This window comes from Myxine glutinosa, chromosome 12, assembly GCF_964187855.1.
Source record: "Myxine glutinosa chromosome 12, kmMyxGlut1.1, whole genome shotgun sequence".
NCBI lineage: Eukaryota > Metazoa > Chordata > Myxini > Myxiniformes > Myxinidae > Myxine > Myxine glutinosa.
Genome location: NC_136272.1, coordinates 73,573,087 through 73,598,969, shown reverse-complemented (window position 1 = coordinate 73,598,969; position 25,883 = coordinate 73,573,087). Strand labels below are relative to the sequence as shown.

The following is a 25,883-nucleotide window of genomic DNA, read 5'->3' as shown; positions in this document are numbered from 1 at the left end:
ATCACGACGTGGATGAGACATTGGGGTGATTCCATCTCTCCCTCCCTAGGAGGGACTGATGATGAATTGGTGATAGCAAATTATGATGTTGAGTTGAAAATGGCAAATTTGATTGGTTAGGAGGGAGAGAAGACGAATTTGGTATATGGGAGGAACGGGGAAGACAGTAGGGATGTTTGTTGATTTGTAAAGTAGATGTTTATGGGTAGTGTTGTGTTTTGTGGATACAGTAAGGGGTAAGGGAGGGGCCATGTAGGTTACCTGGTGGGGGGGGGGGGGGCGTACGATAGGAACGTACCTGTCTCACCTGGTTCCCATGTGCCCCCAGTGTGCATCATCTTGTATTGCGTGCACTTTTGCGCCCTTACCACCTTACTCACTTGTCTTGTTCTTTTGTCTCCCACCTCCGAGGATCTGGCTTTGGGGCAGAGAGAGAGAGAGGAGAGAGAGGGGCTGGCTCCGCAGTTGTGGGCCTGCACTTTTGCTGCTTGCTGCTGGGATCGATACACCATATGGACCGCAATGTTTGTGGCCACCCACAATGGACCGCAGTTCTTTTGCGGCCAAGCACCACCCGTGGATGGACCTATGGGTCAACGTGGCACCTATGCCATACAGGTGAACCACTTTTAGTTGACACCACTGAAGGACACAATACAGAAATGGACGCGGTTGGCGCCTTTCTTTATTTTTGAAAGAAGCCAGAAGGCCAAGTGCACCACACGAAGAGCAAGAGACACCTGCAGGGTTAGGGGTTGTTGAATTATTTTTATTCATTGAACAATGGTGACTGCACCGGATGGTGCTGACTGTGTGATGGGGTGGTGCTTTTGATGCTGGGAAGGGGTGCTCTGCACATTATTAAAGGCCGTAGGCCACAGAGCACTCGTGGGTTGGTGTATCGATGCTGGCATGCGTGCTCTCTCTATGCATAACATCTGCATGTGTTCCTCCAAAAACAGGTCCTGGATCGTAGTGTAAATATCAGCGTAGTCTTGTAAATAATGCTCCCTACCGGCTGTATGTTTAGTTTGCGAATTCTTTCCGCGATTCGGTTATCCTGTGGGTGTGTTTCTGTGAGGAGAAGGGTGCAACGTCGCAGGGGGACATATTTACTCATTTGTGAATATCTGTAAAACTGTCGCACTCAGGGTAGAGTTAATAGTAGAGGGAACTACATCTGAGTGCCACACTAAAATAGGTAAAAATTTATCGGGTCGGGACGCCCCGAGGGTAGAGAAGGGTGCAATGTTGCGGATATGGGACTTGGCCTCAATATCCGCTTGTAAATACTCCCCTATTTCCCCAATACTCCCCAACTATCCCCAATCCCCCATTCCCTAGTCCCATTGCCTGTAAATAACACTCTGTAGAACCGACCTTCCCCTTTTTCCCCCATTAAATGTCGTGCCCAGGTCCACCGCATCTCACGTAGACAACTTTCGGACATCTTGCTAGTTATTCTTAGTCTATGTCAGTTAAGGACTCGTTTCCATTAATTCTGACTCTTCGTTGCACCAGAATGTGATTATATGGCACCAGTAGTGAGTTTAGGACCTTCCCATACCTCCTCCCATATTCTTCCCCAAACAACAACAACAACAACAACTACAACAACAACTACAACAACGGCGCTGCACGGGGGAGTGTGCGTCCTCACACCGGCTCGGTTAGCCGCCATTGACCATGCGCTCCGACGGGGTTACCACGAAGGGGCTCCTTGTCAGCCCCTCGTCAAGGGCGGAGCCGGTAACCCCCCCCCCCCCCGCACGCACCCAATGAGAAGCAACGGGCCGATTCCATCTGGGGCGGAGCTAACGAGCCGAGGGCGTGTCACTCCCCGCCGGATATACGCGGCGACTTGCCGGACGTGACGTGAGATGCGCCCCCAGCTTGAGAAGACAATCACCACATCCGAGCGCTGCGACCTCCCCGCATCTCTAGACCGGACCGGGTCGATCCTGCCCTGAGCCCAGGTGCACCTGGAGCCATCGATTCTGCCTTTCCTTGCCATCAATCCCCGTGTGAGTCAGTTTTGTCCTGTTTATCTGTCGTCTGTCAGGGAATAAGATAAGTGTGTCTAAGTGCCTGTCTTTCTATGCTGTCCCTCTCATTCCTGTAATCTAACCTTCCGCCCTAATATAACCTCCTCCGGAGGTCTTGAGAACTGAACCCTTGGTGTCGTGTCATTTTAACCCAGCCGTTGTGTCCTTTTCCTTCATTGATTCAGCGTAGCGCGACTCGGCAACGTTCGAGTATAATCGGGTAAACGTGCAGGCGCGGTCATACCAAACCGCTCGGTGAACCAACATCCACCACCGCGTCTGTAACAATATTTACTCTCTTATAATCATAATAAGTCATATTGGTGTTAAAGCCTAATTGTTGGTTATTACACCACAAAAATGTTTTAATATTTGTGTTAGTTATTTCAAAATCAGATAAGTTTTGATTTTTACAAAATGTACAAGTAATATTAGCGATGGGTTTAATTTCATATAAAATGAGTATATTCCATAATTTTGACATTATTATTTCTTCAACAATATCTAAAAACTCATTTATAATAGATACTTTCTTTTTAAAGATTGGATTATGTGTATTCATAGTGGTTAGGATAAAATTGATTTATATTCATATATCAATATTTCAAATTGATATTGAGTAATACATTTTTGAAAATGAGAAACTCTATTGTAAATATTTTTTCCTATTATATTTACTCTCTTATAAATCATTATAAGTCATATTGGTGTTAAAGCCTAATTGTTGGGTTGGGAACCCTGGTGTTGGGCTAGCGGCTAGGGTGTCAGCTTAGGATCCTAGGATCCTGGGTTCGAATCTCGGTCGATCGCCGAATTAATGCCAGGGGGGTTGACTCAGCCTGTCATCCTTCCGAGGTCGGCTAATTGAGTACCAGTTCACTGGTAATTCCCTGTTTGTCGTTGAAGGCGGCAAAAAGGGTTGGCGTCAGGAAGGGCATCCGGCCGTAAAACATTGCTTCAAAAAGGGGACCGAAAAACAACAACAACCACGGTTCCCGAAAAAGGCCAACCCCCGCTTGCGGGGAAAAATGGCCTCTAAAGGTGGTTATTTATATTTTTTATTCATATATCAATAATCCTGTCCTTACAATGTAAAACATTTTATCCTGAGTAATATTCTGTAATGTTTGTTCAATATTTGCAATATTTGTTTTAATATCACCGGATGTTTCATTATAAGTTACAATTAAATCTTTTATCCTATCTAATTTTCCACAAAGTACATCAAATTCCACATTAAATTTATTAATTATTTCATTATCAATGTTAATAATATCTATTTTTTTCATTTAAGTTATTCATTTGTATTATAATTCTCATCCTGTTAAACTAAAAATCATTTTTTTAGTTTTATAATTATTTTTGTGAAAATCGGAAATTTTGGGAAATTAGAGAAAATCGTGAAATCTGAAAATTATAATAATTAATTGGTCACTTCCGGTTTGTGGTGAGTCACTTCCTGTTTTTGAGTTGAGTCAGTTTTGGTTTGGGGTCAAGGGGGGTGGGGAGGGTGGGGAATGTTGTCTGGGGTGGAGGTGGCCTGGCCGTCCCCTTTTCTCATCTACTCACCTGAGCTAAATTTAAAGTGTCATAGCAAAGGGTCTGAATACTTATGTCAATGTGATATTTCAGTTTTTTCTTTTTAATAAATTTGCAAAACTTTCTAAAATCCTGTTTTCTCTTTGTCATTATGGGATATTGAGTGTAGATTGATGAGGGAAAAAATGAATTTAAACGATTTCAGCATAAGGCTGCAACATAACAAAATGTGAAAAAAGTGAAGGGGTCTGAATACTTTCTGAATGCACTGTAATATGGCATGCCGGGTATCATTAATACATAATACATATTTTAAAAACCTGACGTGCTGGATAAATTCTGACTACAGATTTGATATCAGGGGCGCAGATTTAGCCAATAACACCTGTATTTCCCTTAGCAGCAGACGAAACGTTTTTTTTGTTGCCCAGTGTAATTTTATCGAAAGGTCAATGGTCAGCGTTACATAAAATCGTCAATTTTCATACAATTGACCTGAAATTTTAAGAATTTCCATATTGGGTCACTAAATTGGTTCACCAATCAAAAGCTAGAAGCTGATTGTTTTTTGTTTTTTTTAGATCAAAGGGTCAAAGGTCAATTGTTGCATAAAATCATCAATTTTAATTTTGTATTTTTTGCCTCCGCCAACAAAGGTGGATGGAGGTTATGTTTTCACCCCTGTCTGTCCGTTTGTGAACAAATTATCTCAAAAAGGTGTGGTATAATCAGCACAGCTCGTATAGGTATAATCAGCTGCAAAAAAGGTATAATCCAGTGTGGACGGCTTCGGACGAAATTTGGCAGAGACAAAAATTTAGTGTATGTGACAAGGCCGAAATGATTAGATTTTGGTGAAGATTCAGATTCGGATCCGGTTGCTCGAATGTTTTTTCAATGATTCTTCACCATTGGGAGATCGGGCCAAAAACGATACATAGCAGGATATCTTAAAAAAGTTAGGGACGGATTTGGACGAAACTTGGTGGACCCGTTGGGTATCTGACAAGGACGATTCGATTCGATTTTGGTGAAGATCTGAATATGAATTCGGATATGAGAATTATTTAATTTTCTAAGTGATTCTTCACCATGGGAGATAGGGCCAAAAATGATACATAGCGGGATATCTCAAAAAGTTATGAACGGATTTGGACAAAACTTGGTCGACCGGTTGAGTGTCGTACAAGGACGATTCGATTCGATTTTGGTGAAGATCTGAATATGAATTCGGATATGAGAATTATTTAATTTTCTAAGTGATTCTTCACCATGGGAGATAGGGCCAAAAATGATACATAGCGGGATATCTCAAAAAGTTATGAACGGATTTGGACAATACTTGGTGGACCGGTTGAGTGTCGTACAAGGACGATTCGATTCGATTTTGGTGAAGATCTAAATATGGATTCGGACATGAGAATTATTTAATTTTTAAGTGATTCTTCACAAGGTCCAAAAATGATACATAGCGGGATATCTCACAAAGTTATGGATGGATTTGGATGAAACTTGGTGGACCGGTTTGGTGTGTGACAAGGGAGAATCGATTCAATTTTGGTGAAGATCCGGATCCGGATCCAGCTAGTATAATTTTTAAAGCGATTCTTCACCATTGAGTGATATGGCCAACCAGGTGGAGGTATGCTCTCTACTGAGTGCCGTTCTAGTTTTTAAACGGTTTTGTTATTTTGAGCATATGGAAGAAGAAGAAGACGTCTCAATACAGACGGACGGAGACGGTCTTTGCATTTTCAGATACTTTCTAGTTCTTGTTATTATAAAAGTGCATTGACGTCACCCAAGGTCATTGCACTTGCACACATTACCTACTTGCGCAGAGTGTGATCCTTGAGATGAAAAACGGTACATGGCTATATCATATACTGTAGCATCCAACATGTGATAATTAAGCCTGGTGTTGGTTTAACGGTTAAGGTGGCTGGCTTAAGATCTTAGGGTCCTGAGTTAGATCCCCTGTTGTGCCATTAAATAACACCAAGTGGGTTGACGCAGCCTGTCATCCTTCCGATGCAATGATGCAACCAGCAGCCACAGGCTGCGTAAGAAACAACCAGTGGTAAAGTCATTGTATATGCTTCAGTCCTGTATTATTCTTCAGTAAAGCATCAAAATGCTTGTCATATATCAATATGGCCGCGCACATCATGTGCAATTGATGTCTTGCCCGGCCATTATGAACCATTGTTTCCAACACGAGGCGTCAATCATAAAGTTTGTTTCCTTTGGGTGAAGAAGGCTCGTGCTCGTGCGGTGGGTGCTGCGTACAGCAATCCGAGCTGTGCTGCGTACCAGTAATTAGCCCACCAGGTGCACCAACCGGGCCTTCATAACCTCGTCGTCCCCCGCGACCCACTCCTCTATCTCCTTCCCACATTAACTGCAATTACAATGTTCTCGTTTCGACTCAGCCCCCTCCATAAGCCCCTCCACCCCGGGACCCCGACGGGCCAATAATGGTTCATTTAATAAACGCTGATTATGCTTTTGTTTCTTCCACTCTCATTGTAATTACTTTCTGCTGAAGTTGCGCTTGCATTTTCAAGGCCAAAAAGTTTGATTTTATCCTGAAGAGCTTGGGTCGTTGAATGAACCTATAGTGCAATGGTTCACCTCGCCACCTCCCCACTTCCCCACTTCCCCACTTCACAACATCCCCACTTCCCCACTTCCCCACCTCCCCACCTCTCCACTTCCCCACCTCCCCACTTCCCCAACTCCCCACCTCCACATCTCCCCACCTCCCCACCTCCCCACTTCCCCACCTCCCTACCTCTCCACTTCCCCAACTCCCCACTTCCCCACCTCCCCAACTCCCCAACTCCCAACTCCCCACTTCCCACTTCCCCACTTCCCCACCTCCCCACTTCCCCATCTCCCCACTTCCCCACTTCCCCACCTCCCCACTTCCCCACCTCCCCACTTCCCCACCTCCCCACCTCCCCACCTCCCCAACTCCCCACTTCCCAAACTCCCCACTTCCCCACCTCCCCACTTCCCCACTTCCCCGCTTCCCCAACTCCCCACTTCCCCACTTCCCCAACTCCCCACTTCCCCAACTCCCCACCTCCCCGCTTCCCCACCTCCCCACTTCCCCACCTCCCTACTTCCCCACCTCCCCACCTCCCCGCTTCCCCACCTCCCCACTTCCCCACCTCCCTACTTCCCCACCTCCCCACTTCCCCAACCCCCCACCTCCCCATCTCCCCACCTCCCCACCTCCCCACCTCTCCACCTGCAACCCTTTCTTCCTCCCAAAAATGATAAATGCCATACACACTTATTTCTTGCATTCCTAACAGTCCCACTATTAGTTGTTTAAAACAACCTATGTGAGCACATTTTTTTTTGTCTTATCAACACGTTGTCCACGCTCCAATGGATATGGACACAATTTCCAAACATGCTGTTCCGCTCATCTTAAGATCTACAACTATTAGTATTGGCGAGCATGCTATGGGCAGGTATAACTCCCAAGCACCACTAGCATTGCTACCTCCCAGTAGACCTTCTTCCTTGTATCGTCCTTCGCCAGTTACCAGATATACCCGTTTTGTCGCAACGGAAGCACATCCGCGATTACGATGGTACACTGTGACCGGTTAACATGTCCACCTGGAGAGGCAAAGGGGGAAGCTCCTGATGTCCTCTCGTTTACATACATTTATTCATTCCCCCGCCACGACCCCTCCCCTCGCGCTCACCCTGAACTCCTGGAGGAGTGCGTAGCGACGCACACCGTGGCGACAATGAGTGCGGAAAGCGCGGCACTGCGGGCAACACCCCCGATGACGCACCCGGGAGCACCTCGCGGGCAGGCGGGGGCACGCGGGTCGACCGCACACGGGGCCCCGTGCCGTGCACACGCACGGACACGCGTTGGTTCGCGTGCTTGGAGAGAAGCGCTCCCCGGCCGCGTGGAAACGCCCGTTCAAGTCCAGGCACACACGGCCGTCCTGAGAGCCACCGTAGTCGTGAACGTCTTCTGGGTGTTCGGAACTATCGATTGAGTCGTTACCACCGTTGGCCGTACCGTCGCCGCCACCACCGTCGCTATTGTTTGTGTTTTGTCCGGTGGCGTCGAATGGCGGAGCTCGGACAAAATCGTTTTCGGTGGTTTTCCCTCCCGATGTCAGTGGGTCCATCCTGCGCCCTAACAAGAGGCCACGGAGCGCGAGTTCGGGGTCAGGAGCTGGGGTCACATAAGGAGAAGGGTGCGGAGAGATGAAGGTTGCATGGCCGGGATATGCAATTGGAGTTCGGGAATAGCCTAGACCGAGAGTGAGCACCAAGATCGCGGCGAGACCGCACAGCAGCGGAGCCAGCACGAGCAGTCCAACGAAGACCAGCGTGCGCGCACCGGGTCCAGCGCTCGCCATGAGGCATCCCTAGAGCTCTGCAGCCCCTCCCACAGACTCGCGACCTCTTCCCACCACCTCTATGGACCTGTGATCCGCTCGGTATTCCGCACTACATAGGCTGCGTTGCGTATACCTTCTGCACTATCCGGTCCTCTTGCCCCACTCCCATCAAACTGCGATCCTTGAATTACCCCTCCTTTTTTGTTATAGCCCCCCTTCCCTTCGGGCTTCCTCGCTCTCTCTTCCCATTCCCTCCTCCCAACTCGCCGATCGTGATTCATCTACGTGTGTCGATCCCGCGTTTTTAACATGCACAACGCGCAGTCCCTGGGTCTTCCCCCGTGCGCCGCTTCCCCCTTATACTCCCACCGCATTCCCCACTCCGACAGATCTCAACCTCATCCCCCTCTTCTCCCACTTCTCTGACCTCTCGATCCTTTACCCCTTTTCTTCATCCTCAATATTATCCACCTTCATTGCTTTCTCCTAATTCTCTCCCTCTGACATGTAAGCCAAGCTCAGATTTCTTCCCTCATCCAGTTTTGGTCCAGCAGTAGCTCTCCCCGATCCTCCCGAATATGTGCCCGATCAATGTACCGAGTAGAAAGAAAGGAAAATCGTTCGAATAGGCATTTCACTGCCATCTATCGATCCGTGCAAGTTCATAGCAAAGCGCTTTGGCTACTGAGGATCGGGGCTTCAAATTGATCTACAGTGTTTGTGGACCATTTATTTACGCATTTTGCATAGCTATTGGAGTGGACCACTCGGCTACATTCCGTTTACCCAAAAACAGTGCGGCCACAAATAGGTAGGCATAGGGGTTCACCGTGAAGAACCCTGGGATACAACGGGACTCAAATCTCTATGCTTCCTTTTTCAGGCATTTTTGAGTGCTCTGCGCATTCCAGAGGCTTTCTACACTTTATGTGTACTTGGTGCACTCGCTCACTGTAAACTATAAAGTGAAAGTATAAACGTAGTAGTAAAAGGTCAAACGATCTGGTCTAACATCGAGTACCAAACATCGCACGTCTGAGATCCGCCCCGTGATCAACGTGCACCTGCCCATCGAGCAAGGGTCGTGTCCGACGTTTCGACCACCGAGTGGTCTTCATCAGTGGCTTTTTAAAGATGCGTTCTGTTGACGCTGTATTTTGTTTTGGTCCAGCTGTTACTACTCTGTGTATATGAAGATCTTAGGTCTTGTCAGGTAGTTGGTGGTCCGATCTGACTATAATGTTGTATTATAAGATTGGGGTTTCGCAGGCAGGCGGATTCATCAGTGTGGCATCCCTCGGAAGGATGTTCGGTTGGGTGTCCCCTCTTCTGGCATTGGTTGGTGAACTTTAAAGATCGCACGGTGTCTTTACCGAAGAGTAGGTTAGTTATCGGCGTCATCCTGAACAAGTTACAAATCCCTGCTTTGACTGCTGCCTGGAAAGGCAATGGAAAACCACCCAGTGTAATCCTTTCCCTTCTATAGCACAGAACCTGCACTGGGACACAACTCGAGAGAGGTAGAGAGAGGTGTAGAGACAGAGAGCTAGATAGAGAGAGATACAGACAGACAGAGAGACAAGCAGAGGTGATGGATGAAAAGATGTAGGTCTTCCTCTCCTCGACCTCTCTTCTTTTTTTTCTTTCTCTCAAGTTTCACGTCTGCTTTCTACCCGCCCTAAAAGGTCCAACAGCACTCCATGATTGAGCATTTTAAAACCTTTTTGTTGGCACTTTACTGTCTTTTTTATTTTTAGAAAGCTTATTAATTGATTGTTTGATTGCTTCGGCACAATTCCACCTTTGAAAGGTATCGACCTGTTGATGGCCAAAGGACCTCCAAATATAACGTTTGTAGTCCCATTGATGTGCATGAGGCAGCCAATAGGTCTACGACTGCCAGGTTCATTAAGACTGCCAGACCAATGAAGGACATAGTGTGAAAGGTGCAAGAGAAAAAGCCGCAGGTTAAAGTGGCACTAGAGGCGTTTCCATGGGCACCCTGGCTTCAGGTTTGCTTACTGGATTCCCTGCCACAATGTTGGAGGTACCATCACCTTTTTTCATAGAGGGGTCCGTAGGCAGGCTCAGTGAGCCTCGGATACTTCCAACATACCTTTGACAATACGTCGATCCACTAAGGCGACTTACATTACGGTGGTGCCCGGCTATGCCCATACCAAGGGCGACATGTTTGTTTGATGCATTTTCCGTTCATTCCTTCTTTCTTTATTTTTTCTTCGACATTGACGGCGGCGTCTGCCTCGCTGTATTGATTGGAACCCTCCATAAATCTGATGATAGTACAACCGCCCTTATATTCTGCAAACGCCTAAAGTAACAATGTGCAGTTAGAGTGCTGCTGCCTGTTATAGGTCAGAATGGCACAAACGATTCTTGCAGATGTATTAATTATTTATATACAATCTTTATATAGCATTTTTCCTTTATTGTTACCGAGATATTTTCGACGTACTTGACAGTCGCATTATTTTGGAAGTTAACGTTGTCCCGGTTCATGTTGCTCCGTTAAACGTCTCTACTAATTAGACACCAAGGTTTCAAAGAGCGTCGTGATTATTTGCCCATAACTCGCTATTACGTCGTCTGGGAGGGGGAAGAGAAGGAGGGGCATTGCTGGTGACTTACAGATGAAACCTCTCCTGAATCCTCACACTGCCGACCCACGTAACCCTGAGGGGTTAAACTCAAAGTATCACCTCCCTGTTATCTACAAGGATAATAACAAAGGGTGGATAACCAGCGCTATCTTTAGCTGGGTCTCAGTGACTCGCCACCCTCCCACGCTCCACTCTCCACCAATAGACTGTTTTATTTTACTAAACAGTGATTTTTTTTTGTCGTTTATTTTACATTTATTTACAGTACTGTATTACAATGTACAGCACAGAATATACAATATAAACAATGATAAGTGTATGAATTTACTTAAATGTGATGCATTTAATGTCGGCGAAGGGACCAAACATACCTACAGTGCCCTCCATAAGTATTGGAACAGTTAAGTCAAATGTATTATTACTGCTATATATACTACTAGCAGGAGTACCCGCCGTTGCTGGGGTGGGAAGAGGGGAGTGGAGGGGGGAGGAGAGGCAGGAGAGGGATGGGTGAGGAAGAGAGTGGGGGAGTGGAAGGGGGAAGGGAGAGAGAGGGGAAAGATATACTACATATACATCTCTTGGGGGGGGGGTCGTGTGGGGGGGGGGGGGCGGGGGGTTGGCTTTGACAGGTCCCTTCGTCTTGGGGGAGGAAGGGAAGGGAAGGAGGAAAAAATTACCCATGCAAAGGGTTCTTCATAACCTCGATGTTCCCCAGGTGAAAAAGGAAATTGTAATACCCTCTGCCACCATCACCAGGTGGCGCTACACGGTACACATTTACATAGAGAATTTACGTCCATCTCTCGGTCCTCCAGATCCCCACATGAGGCCGCGGCCACATACCCTATGTTACCCTCCAGACAAAGTTGTATTTGTATTTGTACCCCGAGTAAAGTAAAGTGTTTATAGCTGGAGTACCTGGTGTTGCTCAAGTGAAAAAAAAACATTAACATCTATCTATAATTCCACTAATCTCTGTGTGTATGTTTGTTTGTATGTTTGTCTGTGACCGCTGTTTCTCGACAACTACCGGTCCGATATACTTGAAACTTGCCAGGTATATTGCTGGGGACCCGAGGATGTGCCTTTTCAAGGTTTTAAATTAATCGCAGAAGTAGTTACCGAGCTATGTCCAAAAAACGATTCAACCAATCAGAGAGCAGCGAGCTATCACGTGTGCCGAACGTGGCGAACAGACTCTGCCTCGGATGGCACATTTGAGAGCGTATTCATTTATTTCCCGTCGGCAAACTATGTTGCCGTTAAACTATGTTTTAAAACTAATAAAAACTAATTTGCGATTCATCGTATTCATCGCTTCACATTTGCGACAGTGAAGACTTCACTTCTGGCAGCCAATCACAGGACGCGTTGTTGCGAGCCCGAGAGCCTGCGCCATTACGGTTCGTAATTCGATTTCTTCCGGAGAAAATAATAATTTCTCGATTTCTTATGCGCATTATTTCTCCCAATTCAGTCAGAGCGAAGGGCGGAAGCGAAGAGCGTTGTTTTTTTTGTTTACGGGCGTACGGGCGGGGTAGAGCGTACGGGTAGCGTTTTTTTTTTTTTTTGGCAAGGAACGGGCACCCACGTACGGGCGAGCTATGGCGATTTAGCCGTTCGCCGTTCGCTTTGGCGTTGCGAATGGGCCAAACCATTTCATGTAAATAGAGGGGGGGGGGGGGGGGGGTTCTGTGGTCGTTGCGAATGGACCAAACCATTTCATGTAAATAGAGGGGGGGGATTGTCACCGTACTCGCAAGTCGTTCGCCGTTCGCTTTGGCGTTGCGAATGGACCAAACCATTTCATGTAAATAGAGGGGGGGGATATAATTTTAGATATATATATAGTACGGGCATATATATAGTACGGGCATGCCCTAGTATTTGAAATGAGGGCAAATAAAATGGGAAAGCAATTGCATTCAAATCAGAATCCACTACAAATGTCAAATCATCATTTTACCTTTTCGTTGAATATATGCTGCTGAATGTACCGTTGATCACGTTTCTGAGTTAAGTATGATGCTGTACAGGAAGAAGAAGAAGCCTTACCACCAACTTCGACCCCTTCCGGAATTGGTTAATTATTTGTGTTCAAATGTCTGGTAATTGCTTTGTATTTATTTATGCAAATATGTACTTGTATATAACTGTCCTTAATCAAAAAGGTTTATGCACTATAGAGCGATTAAAAAAAAAAAAATACAAAAAGACGAACTTTTTGCTTTTCAATTTTTATTTTTTTTTGCCTAAAACATCAATAAAGATGAGTGATCCTGTTCCAGAGGCAACCATGCAAGCCCAAACCATGAAACTACCTCCACCATGCTTCACAGACGAGATAGTAAGCTTTGGATCATATGCAGTTCCTTCCTTTCTCTACACTTTCACCTTTCCATCACTTTGGTAAAGGTCTATCTTGGCCTCATCTGTCCATAAAACTTTGTTCCAGAACTCTACTGGCTCTCTTCTGTACTACTTGGCAAATTATAATGTGGCCTTTATATTTTTGGTGCTGATGAGAGGTTTGCATCTTGCGGTGTAGCCTCTGTAATTCTGCTGTCAAAGTCTTCTGCGAACGGTAGATCGTGATACTTGCACCCCTGCACTCTGGAAGTTGTTGGTAATGTCACTGATGGTTGTGTTTGGGTATTTCTTCACAGCTCTGATGATTTTTCTGTCATCAACTGCAATTGTTTTCCTTGGCCAACCTGGTCGCTGTCTATTGCTAAGTACACTAATGGTTTCTTTCTTTTTCAAGATATTTCAAATTACTGTATTTGCTCTGCCCAATATTTGTGCTGTGGTTCTAATTGAATTATTCTGTTCGTTCAGCTTCCAAATTGCTTGTTTTTCTTTCGTAGAAAGTTTTCTGGTCTCAATGTTGGTTTATGCCGACTGACTCCAGAGGCAGATTCTCAAGGCTATAGCAAAGGCTAATGCCAAGACTATAGACATTCACAGCCAGAGCCTCCGCTGAGTATGTGGGTGCCCCCTGCAAGCCTCATGTCCCTTTCTATTGGAGGGCTAATAAGTAATAATATGGTGACAGATCTTCAGGCGAAGAATCGATTTATACCTTGGTTCCGGAGTGGTTCGCGAAGTATTAGAATAACCAGCTCTGTCTGTCTCTGTCTCTCCGTGTATCTGTCTTTCCACACCATCATGGGTAATGTATTGTCATATCTCGGCTATGCCTGTACCGATTGTAACAAAACTCGATAGGACAGTAGTGTGGGTCAACCAGAGTGTGATATGTGGCCAACAATGAACTGGCCAACATCAATGACCAACAATGAAGTGTGATATGTGGCCAACAAGTCCAATGTCAATCGCTGTTCATTATTTGCCAGGATAGCTTATGTGGGCCTAATGCCAATCATGTTAAGACAGAAGATAACGCTGACTGACATCCTAAAGGTACTTCCTCAGGATGGAGAAAATGACATAAAATCGAGTAAATGATTCACAGTAAATTTCAATCGATTTACTTTGAGGTTGTTTGAAAGCTATTTAACAAGTAATAAAAACGTTTTTTTTAAAATGAAAAAGGATGTAGGGATGTTACTGTGAAAAAGTATGGAAACGAGAAGAAATTAAAACTGCTAGCAGTGATGCCCCGGGGACCAAGCCCAATTCTGATTGGACAAGTGTGCAACAATGTCCTTGACAACGGTAGCCCGGACCCAATTATGCAAAGTTTGAACTGAATTGAACCGAAAAATGAGGAGGTGCATTTTAGAAGTTTTTCATGAAATCCAATATGGCCACAATGCCACGTGACCTATGACGTCATCCAGAGAATATACATTGTCAAGTGGCATACTATAAGTGGTCCAAGTTTCAACTCAATCGATCGAAAAATTAAGGCAGAAATGCATTTGAAAGGTTTTCATGAAAGCCAATTTAGCCGCCTGGTCACCTGACCTATGACATCATCAATTTTGATCAATTTTGTTTTCTTTTTCATTGCCAGACCATGTGACCGATCAAAAAAAAGTTTCAAATTCAAGTTCGTATTGATACGGAGATGCCACAACAAATGTTTTGTGTTAATCGGATATCAAAATTTTTTTTTACCTCACGTAGCTGCCAAATCACTTCACCAATGACGTCATCTTATGCAACTTTTTTGCACCATGGGTAGTCGATCATAACATGACAAGATTCAAATCGATGGCATTTGCGGTTTCGGAGAAGGTTTAAAAAAAAAGTTTTCGCTTAAAATCCAAGCTCGTTGCCATGGTGATTGCAAAATCAAAATTCGGAAGAAAGATGGCATCAATTCCCATTGGCCCCAACATTCCTGGAAAGTTTCAACTTGATCGTTGATCGGAGCAACAGTGCCGACGATGCAGCTTCCACAAAATTTGGCGGAAAGAATACTAATAACAAGCGTTACGCCTTGGTCCCCAGTCGTTGAAGTGATGCGAGTTGACAAAGTGGAAGATGCAAGGCGGCCATCTTGGATGTTGACGTGGCGACCCAATTTCCAATAGCGTTCTCCCTTATGCGTAGATACACCCACACACCAGATTAGAAGTTAGTACATTTATTTTTAAAGATATTTCGCTCACAAGGTTCAGACATATATATGGTGGCGGCCATCTTGGATTTTGACGTGGGTTGCACCCACACACCAAATTAGAATTCGGTCCTTCGCTTACGCATGCACGCACGTTCGCATACACGCCCGCACGCACGCACGGACGCACGCACACACGGACGGAGGGGAAACCATAGTCCCCCTTTCGCTCCGCGGTGTGACGGGGGACAATAAGTCCAATAACAAAAGGAGACCAAGTCTTATCGAATCGGTCCCCTAAAGAGCGGTTATACTTGGAAAAAACATCAATGTCTGTTTAAACATAAAGATACAGGGTTCTGTTTTAAAAGTCCGTCTATCTTTCTGAATTGGACGAAGATGTTTTATGTATGGTAACAGGAACCATTCAGGATTTTAGAATAAAGCATGACAGACACAGAAGGAGCACAACAGCAACAACAACAACAACAACAACAACAACAGTTCTGCCACGAAAGGTCCGGTTTTCGCGCGTTTCACTGTATTTTTCATCCTCTGAGATTTACAGATAGACATGCCATGTGGGTGTGAAGTGCAACATGAAGTCTTTAATTAAACCCATCAGTGAAGCGATTGGGAGCCGGTAGATATGTAGACTTGTGTTATTGGAAACGTCTATATTACACAACTGGACTTTCAAGATGATTTAGTTGATGTGGGAGGCCACTCTTTGTGGGTGGCCCCCAGTGGCTGCTGGCTCCGCGGGCGCCTAACGGAGGCTCTGTTCACAGCTCTTGTGTGTGAACAATCAATGCAACAACAAACACCTGTCAATCATGTGTTCCAATACTTATGCTTACCTGAAATGGGGGGACTGAACATAAAAAGTGCTATTGTTCTACAGTGGTAAAATATATATGCATATAAATACTACGAAATAAAAGCTGCCCTTTTGTACTCTTGCCTCATGTTCATCTTTTGATCTTGAATCAAATTTTTTGAGTATACAGTATGGGAATAACAACAAATTTGCTTTCGCTGTTCCAATACTTATGGAGGGCACTGTATTTCTTTAATTCGTATGAGGTAACTTGATCCATTTAAAGGGGAACCCAAATGCAATTTTTTTTTCTTTCTGAAAACCATTGAAAATCATAAATAACGGTCTAAATTCATGGTGTCCTGTTGTCCAATGTCTAAATCACGGTGTCCATGCTGTGTCGTTGTCCCACCCCAGTGGAGAGGGAATGAGTGGGGGTTGGGTAGGGGATGGGGGTGGGGTGTTGATGAGGCGAAATCGGTCACTGGCAGGGCAACCAACACAGGTGTTTGATGCACCGCTCCAATCGCCCGTGTACATGTGCTGGTAGTTCGATCGAGATGGTTTTCAAGTTTCGAGTGACGGCTGTTTCTTTCGCTTAATCATGGGGTTGGAATCCTCTCTCAATCATGACGGATAACCACAAGAACTAGTCATCTCTGTTGTTTCCTAACAGTGCTCTGTAAAATGTTTCGAGCACAAAAGCGAACATCCTGTCGGCCCGATCCACACTCGGGTATTTTGGGCAAACCTCGTCCAATTTCTGGCAAACTTATAGTCTTCCAGCCATTGGTGTAACATGAAACAATCATGGTTAGTATTACAACAATCACCAAGGATGCATCGACTAAGCATATTTGTGGAAAATCCCAAATTATTTGCCATTTGAGTTAACTCGTACAGCGATGTAAATCATAGACAGTACAAATATGGCAGTCGAAGTCTGAGAGTGACGTCATGGCTAAATGTGAAGAAGAAGATTTCGACTTTTAATCACAAAATGAATCGACTTTATAAATCACAAATTGGAAAAAGACACATCACATCTATTTTGTAGGGTATCAAGGGATAGATTAGCGTCGAGGTGGTCTGAGCGCTTGGGTTCACCTTTAACGTAATTGCACTTAACGTTGTGGTTTTCAAGAACGTAACCACGACGCTAATCGAGGACCAAGTGTAATCATTTGTGTCTCTTTGCAATCTGTCTGTCTACTGGATATCTCAACGATGTTTGTTTGGGTAGATATCTGAACAGAACCGAAGTTACATTTGGACACAGTAAGTAAGCTGGTTCCAAATCACTCTGAGAATTTCGTTTTGAGAACTCTCCTACCTGTGACCAAACTTTTCAGTAATCTCCAAAAGATGTCTTAAAATCATTTAAATGCATTGCAGGTCATGAGGGTTATAATTAAATGTCTCTCCTGAGCCTTGGAAAAGTTTACATCCAGTCTTGTGCCTTGACAACCATTATCTCCTATTTTATTTCTACACACATCAAGGTGGATCACGCGGACGGAGGACTTAAGTTGCGCGAGATGATGAAAAAGGTTTTGATCTGGGAAACTCAGGGAACTGAGAAGAGGTGTGCTTTGATAGACAAACGAATAAGTGGAGAGAGGGAGAGAGAAAAGAGAAAAAGGCCAGAAATAATAATTAGGTTCAACCTGAGATGTTGATTAGACACTTCTTTGAAAGAGACAGAAAGTAGAAGGAAAAAAAAATGGAAAGAAAGTGTTGGATGTAAGCAGTAATTGTGTCCTCATAGGAAGGTCGACGAAGTATGAGGCCCTGAAAAGCAAAACCTTATAAACCACTATTTGGAAAGTTGAAATACTGGATGACCCACCAGACCTATATAGCTTCTTCTTCTTCTTTCATATTCAGTGAAGAACCAGGATGGCAGTTTATAGCTGGGCCTGGATTGGAACCCAGGCGAGACCGCTCTGGGGCGAGTGTGACCCATAGAGCTGTGTCAGCGTTACTACTACGTTTCACTGCAATAAAAATGCTCTTCATTGCCCTCGCTTGCTGAGGCCTCTCAAGATGGAATGAAAGGGATGTAGCTGCTCACAGAAATATAGGGTGAGGAGCTTTTTGGCACACGTTGTGATATGTCAGCGAAATGCAAAGGAAAAAAAAAGAAGAGACTTTCCTGTTTAGCACATGGGTCACGTTATGGGGTGCTGGTTTTTGTGTGCCAAATGTGCTCGCATTTCATTAATTGTCAATTATATTTCACGGCAACTTCTGCTTTGGAAACGCACTGAAGAACAATGGACAACAGAACAATGAAACAATAACAACAGAACAATGAACAAGGAAATGATGAAGAACATGCAGCGAATGAGCGTGAATGTCTGGATTTGATTTGTGAATTTTACAATAGTACGATAAGAGTGATCGATAAAGCAGTGGTCTATATAACTTGTACAATCAATAAACGACTTTTTTCAGTTTTTCCTGCGCAACTATAAAATAGATTTTTCCACATAGTTCTTTGGCAAACAATTTAGCTCTACTAGCAACGGTACCCGCCCTACGGGCGGGGCTTCCATTGGGATGCCCAAATGAAAAGGCAAAATATCAGAAATTGAAGGCTTTTTTTATTTTAAACGATTTATATAAACATCCGTTAAATCATATAACACACAAATCATCAAAATCTAAACAGTATTTGGAGAATTTCAATAAAAGCCACATCACTGTTCATATCGGTAAATATTATTCCATCGTGTTTGGGAAAATTGGGAAAAAATTGGAAACACAATATAGCCTATTTTGCTCCAGGGGGTCCCAGGATGACCCATTGACCCACCCAAAATTTCGTTGCGATCGGTTCAGCCGTTTTTGCGGTCCCTGGAACAGACAGACAGACATTTGGTGAATTATAGTAAGATGACACATGGTAGGGATCAAATGACCCCTGGATTGTGGTTGTTGTTGTTGTTATTATTATTACCCCATGCGTGTGAAGTGAAAAGCAGATTAAGCAATTGGTTCAATTTGTCTGTCTGTCTGACAAACATCAGTTTGTAATTGAGGAACAACTTAATTTCAATCGAATGTTATATTTTGAACACGACTCGGAACCTGAATCGAAAACGAACCTGTAGTTTTACAGTACTTTGACTGAATTTGTTCTGATCGCACATGCGCAGAGAGGAGTGAGATACTTTTTTTTTTACTCTGTCTGCCTGTCAAACAAAATTTAAAAAATCATTCCAAACAGGAAACTTACTGTTTTAAGGACGTCATAGAGGACACAAACAACAGGCACAAATAACTAATGTAACGTGTTAAATAAGGTGGTGTAAAGTATGCGGCATCAATGGCGGTAAAGTTCCGATTTTTTTTCTACAACCTTTAAAATCTCCATTTCATTTCAGCTAGTACACCCGCCCACTAAAGGAGTGGCAGAAGTTGTCGTGTTATTAATATCCTTATTTTTGCCAATTATTACTAGTACCCCACTGCAAAGCCGCAATGAGCCGGCGAAGCCAAAGCCTCTTGCCAATATTTTACCCATCACTATGGCATCAGTAGGTTAGGTAGTTGGTAGTGGGTAGGTGTAGTAGGTACCGTACCTAGTTCAAAATGACACCATTTGCATTCTGGATGAGATTAAAATTTATAAAATTTCCTGCTTGATTAATTCGGTGAATTCCGTCTCAACTTCGGATATTTCCGGCCGTGAAAAACTATCCCCAACGGCCGCAAGATTTCTAAAAAATAATTCTTCGTCAATTTTAGAATATTTGACGTCGTTTTCAGCCCCCGAAACGCGGTAATAAGCTTTTTTGAAATATTTTTTCAAATGCTCGAATCTCATTGGTTCCGGTGTTTGGTGACGATTTTCGTTGAAGATAACCAGGCCCGTGTGGGCCCGGGGAACGAGGTTGGTCTTAATGTATTTTAATTACAAATTAGAGGTGCATAAGATTGTGAATCAAAAAAAGACGGGTGAAACAAACCCCTATTGAACTTTTTCGCAATTTTTTATGCATACTTCCGCATCCGCAAGATGGCGGCCACCATGGAGCGATTTGGTGCGTCAAAGCTTCAAAATTCTCAAAGGATTCAGCAAAATCTGGCTTTTCAGCATAATACGTACGCGTTCATTCACAACACCGGCTTCGCCGGCTATTACTAGTACCGACTGCAAAGCCGCAATGAGCCGGCGAAGCCAAAGCCTCTTGCCACTATTTTACCCATCACTATGGCATCACTAGGTTCGGTAGTTGGTAGGTGTAGTAGGTACCGTACCTGGTAAGATTTGGTTAAAGAGAAGAGCAGACAGTCCTCCCCAATACCTGCATACAATAAATGTCACAAGAAGCTTAAGGAAGTAACTATACAATGTGCTAGCTTTAGGCCTATTTTAAGAAATTTTAACTGGGCTTAACATACGTTTTCACAGTATGTGTGTAGTCTTCTAACTTCAGTCGCTGTCAGGACTGGTTCTCTCCGGGCACTGCGGCTTCCTGCACCAGAAGAGGTTAGCTTGCAGTGATTAATTCGGTGAATTTCGTCTCCACTTCGGATATTTCCGGCCGTGAAAAACTATCCCCGACGGCCACGAGATTTCTAAAAAATAATTCTACGTCAATTTTAGAATATTTGACGCCGTTTTCAGCATCCGAAACGCGTAATAAGCTTAAAAAAATTTTTTTTTTCAAATGCTCGAATCTCATTGGTTCTGGTGTTTGGTGACGATTTTCGTTGAAGATAACGAGGTTGGTCTTAACGTATTTTAATTACAAATTAGAGGTGCATTAGATTGTGAATCAAAGAACAACGGGTGAAACGAACTCCTATTGAACTTTTTCGCAATTGTTTTATGCAAACTTCCGCATCCGGTCGATGGCGGCCTCCATGGAGCGATTTGGTTTTAGAAATATTTTTTCAAATGCTCGACTCTCATTGGGTCCGGTGTTTGGTGACGCGTTTCGTTGAAGATAACCAGGCCCGTGCGGGCCGAGGTTGGTCTTAAAGTATTTTAATAATAAATTGGAGGTGCATAAGATTGTGAATCAAACAAAGACGAGTGAAAGAAACTCCTATTGAACGTTTTCAATTTGTTATGCATACTTCCACATCCGCAAGATGGCGGCCTCCATTGCGCTTCAGAATTCTCAAGCCAAGGCATAATCAGGTTTTCGACATAATACGTACGCGTTCATTGACAATACCGGCTTCGCCGGCTATTATGTTAGATCAGGTCATTGGAAGGATCAGTCTGTGCATGATATTATAATATGTTATATCAGCTCCAGCCCTTGATGAACATCTTAAGATTTGCCACTCTAAATTCCCTATAATAAAATTTACCTCCGCACCCGTGTCAGGGGCAATATCTCACGTCACGCTTGCTGAAGACCTTTATTGCTGGCGGCCTACCTAGAGGGCAAGCAAGTCGAGTCTGTGGGGTATCGGCATATAATGCCTTTAGAATATTGGGTTTCCTCCCTTTAAGTTTCGACAACAGCATAATTATGACTGTTTAAAAAGGAAATCATATGTGTTTGGTTTATCATATTTTTTACTTCGGGTCGGGGCCCCAAGAAACGCCATGATAAGCCATTTATACACCTTAAGATTACGTTTGTCCAAGGAGGCAAAACCCCTTGGAGAGGGGGGATATTGTTTTGTAATCTATATCATAATACACTAAAGCATCGAGGATGGTCCATCCTTATCGAGCTATTAAGGCCTTTCCCCGATTGTTCCCACCCCCACCAACCCTCCAGCCGGACGCGCGACGTCATCTCTTGGTGCAAACCACTCTTCGATTTTTCCCGTCGCCTTCGTCCTCTACATACACATCGCTAAGAATGACAACGTCCTCTTTCTCTTCTATATTTCTACTTCTTCTTCTTTTCTTTTTCTTATATAATAATCTTTTTTATCTATATTTATATATTTATATCTGTATAATAATAGGCCAAGGCATCGAGAGAGGTCCATCCTTAATGGAGCTAAGCTTAAAGGCTTTTCCCCCAATGGCCTCCACTTCACATCCACATCACTAAGAACGCCAACTTTGCTTCTTCGGGGGGAGGGAGAGTGACTGCACTTGCATTACCTACGCTGGGCTGGCCGTTTGCATCACACCGTCTTCACGTCCTGTTAGTGTGCTGCGCAACAGCGTATAATGTCGTAACGAACTTTACTTCTCTGGGGGAGGTGTCTGCTTTTTTTTTCCTTCTCCTTCTATATAATAATACGCAACAGCTTTTCTGTTGTGGTATTTTTACCCTTGGCTTCTGCTAGTAACATAACATGATTTAAGTAGTATTATTGTTGTTATTACCTTTGTTATTAGAAGCGGCTTTGGAACAACACCACAATAAGCCTTAACATGGCGTTTGTCCAAGAAGGGAAAATCCCTTGTGGATGGAGGATAGTGGCCTTGGAAAAACGCTATGATAAGCTATTTATACACCTCAACATGGATTTTGACCAAGGTGGAAAAGACCCTTGGTGTGGGTGCAAGTGACGTCCCGACAACCTCCGGCGTGTGACCCTTAAACCCTGTGGCAAGTTTTGGTGAGATTGGACAAGTAACGACCGAATGTATCATGGTCAAACGGATAGACAGACAGACAGACAGACAGACACCAAATTGTGTATTTTAGTGTGATTGAATTATATACTTGAACATTGTAGTTCACAAATCACCTTATTGCAACTTTCAAACCCCTTCAGTTTAGCAGTAATTGAACAAAATACTGTGACAATATGTTGCTCGCAGACCCCTACCTAAGTCATTTTTGCTCAAGACTGCATGGGGGAAGGTGTTCTATGAACTGTCTAGTTGTTGTTTGATGTTGTTGTATATCCCCGGACAGTTCTCTCAAACAAGCCCGCAGCACGGAGACAGCCAATCGATCTCCAAGTAGTGACCCAGAGATCCCCCACATGCAGAATGGTGTACCCCCACCTTCACAAAGTCAGGGCCCCGAGAGAGACAGAGACAGAGATGGGGAGAGAGAGAAGGGAGAGAAAAAGAAAAGAGAGAGAAGAAATAAGTGGGAAAGGACTGGTCCATGGGGACCGATCGGCACTCTGACCTTGACCGCACTGCCCTCATCCGGGCAGCAGGGAAGAATGGGGAAGATTTGGCCAACAAACCCTTCATTTGGGGTACAACCACCACAAAGAGGTGTTGTTGTTGTTGTTGTTGTTTTCTTCAAGTGGATGTTCATAAAGAAATATAGTGTACACAATTTCAGTTCAATTTGTGTTAACTGGACTAAAAAATAAAGTTCCAATTTTACCGTGAACCTCATATGGTTCCTGTTGTGTTTGACAATGGAGTTTGTAGCTCTGAGGGCAGCATACTTGTGAGCTGCCCTGGAGGCACCGTACAAGCACATCTGCAAAGGGTCTGAGTCGGAGCTCTGGTATGGTGATAATACCGGCTGAAATACAACAGTGCCAGCATCTTAAAACTATCAAACAATGAGTTTGGTAACTGCAGTTGTCCAGGCCTATTTAGACAGTAGAACCGACCTGTGTGTCCAAATGATTTTTCCAGTAAAATTATACAGCAGCTGCCAGTAATATCACAAACTTAGAGCTCGTTATATAAGGTATAACTACCATAAAAGAAAAACGGATGAAAACGATATGCAGGATTTTATATTTTTTAAAATTAATATTTTACTTACTTTAGCTTTGTCAATTTTCATGGTAATTGTCTTATTACTAGTCAAGGCATTGCTGCATTTGTTTTATACTAGGGCATGCCCGTACTATATATATATCTAAAATTATATCCCCCCCCTCTATTTACATGAAATGGTTTGGTCCATTCGCAAAGCCAAAGCGAACGGCTTGCGAGTACGGTGACAATCCCCCCCCTCTATTTACATGAAATGGTTTGGTCCAAAGCGAACGGCTTGCGGAGTTTGGTAAAGAAATCGCCATAGCTCGGTAACTACTTGTCCGATTAATATGAAACCTTGAAAAGGCACATCCTCAGGTCCCCAGCAATATACCTGGCAAGTTTCAAGTATATCGGACCCGTGGTTGTCGAGAAACAGCGGTCACAGACAAACACACAGACATACACACATACACACACACACACACACACACACACAGAGATTACTGGAATTATAGATAGATGGAGGCTAAGATGGCATGAGGCACGTTGCTGACATAAAATGTGATGCAGTACTTGTATCGACCTTTTGATGATTTATTTTGATTCAAGTTTTCTCTGGACTAGGTCGATTAACTTGAGGCAGAAGCCATCAACCAAGGACCGATGCCTGAAGACAGCGGCGGTATCCTTTTGGAACTGTGTTGCTGGGTCAGAGTCACGGAGGGCATAGTGACCGACGAGACACCTTGTTACATGCGAAATTGAAGATTTTTCAAGTATATTGGTTGGTCTTGTGTGTTATTCTGTCTGTTTGTCTGTCTGCCTGTCAATGCAGGTCACAATTTTAAACCAATCCTCATGAAACTTCACCAGATGGTAAAGTTGGTCAAAAGGAAGAAGCCTATTGATTTTGAGGTCAAAGGTCACCTTGAGGTCAAATTTCTAAAATTGTCATTTTTCATCTCATTGACTGGCAAATTGAAATTGCATTTGCATATTGAGTCACTAAATTGGGAAACCAACTATTTTTGAGGTCAAAAGGTCAACTCAAGGTCAAACTTCCAAAAACATCAATTTTCATCCGATTGATTTGATAATTAAACAGCAATTGCATAGTGCATCACTGAAATGAGAAACCAACTTTTCAAGGTCAAACTTCTAATGTCATCAATTTTCATCTGAAAAATCATCAATTTTCATCTGAAAAGTCATCAATTTTCATCTGAAAGATCATCAATTTTCATCTGAAAAATCATCAATTTTCATCTGAAAAATCATCAATTTTCATCTGAAAAATCAATTTTCATCTGAAAAATCTTCAATTTTCATTGATGGTCGTCACTTTTAATCTTAATGAATTGGACAATTTGATGTATCCATGGCAACTTTTTATTTTGGGGAGGGGTGGATTTTTCAAGTATCGTGCTCTGCATGACATCTTTCTTGTTTACATTTTTTGTTGGTCATCCTATTTAACTACCGATGAAAAGCCGAGCAGTGACGCAGCCTCCATGTGGGCGGTGGAGCAGTCGAGCAGAAACAAGTACAAAAAGTTTTAATTAAAACAAAAGCCGCGTCGATGTTACACAATGCCTAGATGCAGCTGTGCCTATAACGTCGATGTTATAAGCACAGGACATTCCTATTGATTCGATTACTTGATGTTATTTTTGTGCAAAGTGAAAATATATCTCGGCAATTTCCCGTGTGTGGCGACGAATTTTTAATATATCTCGGCATTTTCCCGTCTGTTATTTCAGGCGGTGTATGACTGACCATGCCGCGATTAAAAAAAAAATCTCGGCAATTTCCCGTGTGTGGCGACACATGAACGAAGCTATGCTCCTCTCTCCACATTATTGTGACGACGTATAAATTAAATATTTCATCGTGACGATTGTCATCAAATGGACGAAATTTTAATACATCTCGGCATTTTCCTGTCTGTTATTTCGGGCGGTGTATGACTGAGCATGCCGCGATTTAAACAAAATATATATATATCGGCATTTTCCCGTCTGTTATTTCGGGCGGTGTATGACTGAGCATGCCGCGATTTAAACAAAATATATATATCTCGGCATTTTCCCGTCTGTTATTTCGGGCGGTGTATGACTGAGCATGCCGCGATTTAAACAAAATATATATATCTCGGCATTTTCCCGTCTCTTATTTCGGGCGGTGTATGACTGAGCATGCCGCGATTTAAACAAAATATATATATCTCGGCATTTTCCCGTCTCTTATTTCGGGCGGTGTATGACTGACCATGCCGCGATTTAAACAAAATATATCTCAATGGACTTGAAGTTACAGGCCTTTGAGAATTCATT

At 43.7% G+C, this 25,883-nt stretch overlaps 1 protein-coding gene and 1 long non-coding RNA gene across 2 annotated transcripts in view; both read right to left on the bottom strand.

Annotated features, from left to right (window-relative positions):
- LOC137437515 (uncharacterized) overlaps positions 1-7,566 on the bottom strand; it is a 47,847-nt gene extending 40,281 nt beyond the window's left edge. The window contains exon 1 of the long non-coding RNA XR_010986545.1: positions 7,310-7,566. This is a non-coding gene — a long non-coding RNA (uncharacterized LOC137437515). The remainder of the gene's footprint in view (positions 1-7,309) is intronic.
- Positions 1-25,883, bottom strand: part of HPRT1 (hypoxanthine phosphoribosyltransferase 1) — a 684,029-nt gene that overhangs the window by 332,992 nt on the left and 325,154 nt on the right. The gene's annotated exons all lie outside the window — the stretch shown is intronic.